The sequence below is a fragment of the Anas acuta genome, chromosome 5 (genome assembly GCF_963932015.1).
Source record: "Anas acuta chromosome 5, bAnaAcu1.1, whole genome shotgun sequence".
NCBI lineage: Eukaryota > Metazoa > Chordata > Aves > Anseriformes > Anatidae > Anas > Anas acuta.
In genome coordinates, this window is record NC_088983.1 from 63,693,782 (window position 1) to 63,698,460 (window position 4,679).

At 45.9% G+C, this 4,679-nt stretch overlaps 1 long non-coding RNA gene across 1 annotated transcript in view; it reads right to left on the reverse strand.

The window, feature by feature from the left end:
• Positions 1-4,679, reverse strand: part of LOC137858008 (uncharacterized) — a 445,999-nt gene that overhangs the window by 200,614 nt on the left and 240,706 nt on the right. The window lies entirely within an intron of this gene.

The window sequence follows — 4,679 nt, forward strand, 5'->3', positions numbered from 1 at the left end:
TAAATAAATGGCACTAGCACAAAGGTAGATTGAAGTTCCCAGGGTTGATAGGCAGCAGCATCAGTATGGGTTCAAGAAGAAAGATGCACAAGCATCCTTTATTCTGCCAGTTCACGTCATGGCTATTTTGAAATGTTTCTACAGTAGAGCACAGAACTCAATGCTTCTTTAGCCAACAGAAAATGAGCAGATATTTCAGCCTCATGGAAGTCTAACAGTCTCACAAACTAAAATACTACTTTATAATTACAACTGTCTACCTAACTACTTGCTGGCAGGGATTCTGCATGTAGCAAAAGATACCTACACTACATAGGCTATTCGGTGTTTCAGAACACCTGTGAAGTACTTTCTCAAATCTGCAGGACACCTCACTACATTTGAAGGATAGTGAAGTGGTGTGTGTGTTTTGACAAAGTATTGAAGGTACTTACATCCTACTGTAGTGGGTTTACGTGGCAAGGTTTTGGTAGCAGGGGGTCATAGGGGTGGTTTCTGTGAGAAAGATCTAGAAGCCGCCCCATTTTTGGGAAGGGCCCCATTGTTTTCCAGAGCTGAGCCAATAAGCGATGTTGTTTTGCGCCTCTGTGAGAGCATATTTAAGACAGGGAAAAAACGCTGCGCCACACAGCAGCCGGGAGAGTCAAGGGAGTGAGAAACAGCCTTGCAGGTGCCAAGGTCAGTGTAGAAGGAGGGGGAGAGGTGCTCCAGGCGCCGGAGCAGAAGTCCCCTGCGGCCTGTGGTGAGGACCATGGTGAAGCAGGATGTCCCCCTGCAGCCCATGGAGTACCACGGTGGAGCAGGGTTCCACGCTGCAGCCCGTGGAGGAGACCACGGTGGAGCAGGTGGCCCTGCACCGACGGAGGCTGCCGCCTGTGGAAGACCCCTGCTGGAGCAGATTCCGGGCCGGACCTGTAGCCCGTGGAGAGGAGCCCACGCAGGAGCAGGTGACCTGGCAGGAGCTGCTGCCCGTGGGGGAGCCAGGTTGGAGCAGTTTTCTCCTGAGGGATGGACCCCATGGTATGGACCCATATCTGGAGCAGTTCTGGAAGAGCTGCTGCCTGTGGGAAGCCCACGCCGGATCAGTTCATCAAGGACTGCATCCCGTGGGAGGGACCCCACAGCACAGGGGACGAGAGTGACCGAGAAGGAGCGGCAGAGAAGAAGTGCTGTAGACTGACCATAACCCCCATTCCCCCATTTCCCCTGCGCCGCTCGGGGGGAGGAGGTGGAAGAGGGTGGAGGGGGGGGAAGGTGCTTTTGGTTTCTTTCCTTTGTTTCTCACTTCTCTCACTTATTAGTAATGAGCAATAAATCTTACTACCTACCTTCTTATGCTGAATCTGTTCTGCCCGTTACAATAATCATTGCGGGATTTTCTTGACCTCATCTCAACCCTAGAGCCCTTTTCACATATCTTCTCCCCAGTCCTCTTTGAGGAGGGGGAGTGAGAGAGCGGCTGTGGTGGAGCTCGGCTGCCCACTCGAGCGGAACCATGACACCTACATATGTTAACAACCTCATCTTAAAAAAAAAAATAAAACACCCTCATATCCCATTTTGACTATGACAAAATGGATAGGCCCTGACAGATTTTTTTGGTTTACTGACAGGATTAGTGTTCTGCCAGACAATCCAGCTGCACCAACTCACGCTGTCCTTGCACAGCTCTTGTATCCAATGCACAGGAGGGCAGGAGCACACAGCCGAGCGCGGGGAAGGAGCAGGACTGCCTCTTCTGGCAGCAGCTCCCCAGTCCATTGCCTCAGCTGCAAGGCGAGCATGCCCCCCAGCCAGCACCATCTTCTGATGGGCGCTGTTTCTGGTGCGCGTTTGGAAAAGTTACCAGAAGTGAGTACTCTTTTCAGAGAGCAGTATGCCAACACAGGAGGGTCCCCGCCGCCCCTTCAGCCCACCCTAGCGCTGAGGGGACCGAAGGCTCCCCCCGGGCAGCTCCAACCCCGCAAGGCCCACCGAGGAGCCGCCGCCAACAGCCCCCCTCCCGGCGCCTGCGCCCTGAGGGCGGCTTCGCCAACCGCCATGAGCGGCGGCTCGGCCCCTCGCCGTCCTGCCGGGCACCATCGGGCTCCGAGCCCCGCAGGGACGGGTGCTGAGCCCTCCTTGCTGGTCCCGGCTTCGAGGGCTTTGCGTTTTGTTTCAGTTTAGGCTGTGGAGAAAGCGGCGGGGTGGGCGCGGAGAGCGCGGTCCGTGAGGGAACGGCGAGGGGAAGGAAGGGGAGCGCTGAGGGGAGGAAGGGCTGCAAAGGTTTTAAGTTTATTGTTTGGTGTTTTTTTTTTTTTTTGCTTTTTTTCCGCGTTAAGCCTCCCCATTCGATGCGAATGGTGCAGGAATGCATCGCCTAACACGAGTCGGAGAACCTCAAAGCCTTCGCTGAGGGAACCGCAGCCGCAGAGCAGGCAGCAGAGCTCAGCTGCTGAGCACAACGAGGCTCGCTCATTTCGGCGGCTGTGTGGCCTCAGCCGCTCCCGGTGCCTAAAAATAAAGCCAAAATAAAAATAAATTAAAAAATAAAAAAAAAAAAAAGCCGTATGGGAGCTCAGCGGCCCCGGCCGGGGCTACGCACACGGTCCCGGGGCTGCGTCAGCTGCCCACCCGCGCACCAGCCATCAGGAGGGGAAATCGTGGGAGGAAAAAAAGCCACGATGTTTTGAACTTAACACGTGTGTTTTGTTTCTTTGTCGCAGGGTGCTCTCTCCTCCCTTTCTGCCTTCCCCCCCCCCCCCCGAGGAGCACGTCTCCGCTGCACTGGAGGCAGGAGCCTGCTACACGCAGGTACGGTGGAGGTAAACGCCTTGGGAATGCACCTGTGTGTAAAAACTTACACGGTCGGTGTGTAAACCGACTCAAAAGCCCCTTTCCAGTCTTCTGGAGTTGTCAAGTGGTATTACCGCATCATGCCATGAAAATGAGCGAGGTGCATTTACGGTTCCTTAACGGTGAACAGATTCTCCAAACTAATCTGAGATAAAAGAGCATTTCCTATAAGGAAAAATAAAACTTTCACCTATCTATTTCACAACAATGAAAGGTTCGGGAATCTAGTATTTCCACAGCTCAACGCCAAAATAGATTACTTAATTATTCATTTCTCCAGATCTTTTTGGTGTAAAATCTGAAAGTAACTCAAACAACAAAATCTTGAGAATAAATTAGGGCATGTGTTAGAACTGAGAGAAAAAATCACAAGAACAGACTTTCACATGTTTTTCAGAACACCTACAAGTAAGTATCAGTTGGGTGTGGTGGCATCCTGTCAAATACCTTTTGTTAAACAGATGGAAATGAAACTTGTGTGCCATCAGCCTCTTGTGGTGGCATGTTGAGAAGTAGCAAAGCTAGTTAGAAAATAATACACATGTACAGATTTAAGAAATGGACAACGTTTCACTGTAGATGTTTATTCTACTTATAGTAACAAAAACCTGTGAAGTCCCATATTTTAATGTACAGTGATATATTTTGTCATATAAAATACAATTTACAGAAATTTCTATCAAGTAAACCTAAACAAACACACTTGCTTTTTGCATACTTTTACGTATATCTTTAAATTAAAAACATCTCATTAAGAAAAATCTTACACCATAGTAGATGTTTGCATTTAATACCGCCTCTTTGCATTTTAACATTTTGTCTACGGGTTCAGAATACAGACCAATATTACTAATAATTAATATTACTAAATAATTATTAATTGATAATTATTTAAATTACTAAATAGTTAATAATTAATATTACTGATAATTAATAATTAATATTACCAATCTTCTTTTCAAACTTAATGCAGTTTTATACCTTTTTCAGTGGACAGTCTTATATATACTACCAGCATAAGCAGGGTCTGACAACAGTGACACTTTTTTTTTTTCTTTTTTTTTTTTCAAAACACTTTTAGAGTGGAAAGTACAGGAAAATGGAGACATTTCTTAAATTTCCAGCAAAGTTCTGCCAAAAGAAAACCCAAGAAATGTCCCACATAATTAATTTAAATCGAAGAAATAAATTCCATGGCCCATTTCATAAACTTCTTTTATTTAACAAACTTCTTTTTCTTTCCTTTGGTATACCAATTCATTTGTAGTCTTAGCTCTTTGCCAATAGATGTCTGATTTTTTTAATTTTTTTGCTGGTTATAAAGGTGCTACTTCTATATACTCTTTAATTGCAGGTTTGTAAAAATGTGAAATTAAAAACCCCTCATCCACATGAAAAACTAGGTACGTTTTTTTTCGTTGTTGTACACTTAACAGATGGATTTCAAAACACAAAATACCTGTATATAAAAAGGAAGATAGTGCACTTTAAGCTTATAACATTCCATTTTCAAATCCTCCGTCCAATAATCAGTAACACTGTTCTTCTGCAGCCTTCTCCTAAATAGGCATGACCCTTGCATTGTAAAATAAACAAGACAGCAATATTTGACTCCTTGTCAAATATGCAGCAAGTGAAAGTCCAGTATGTTCTTGCCTTTTACCTATTTGAATATTGTCGTTCACAGTTGTTCAAAAATTGCTAATTTGTCAGTACATTTTGTAAGGCTAGATTTACAACAGCATTTTTGCAAAGGTGAGAATATACAGTATATACAGAAGACATTGACTCAGTCCTTGCAGTGGTGTCTATTATCTATGGGAAATATAACAGCAGTTATAGTT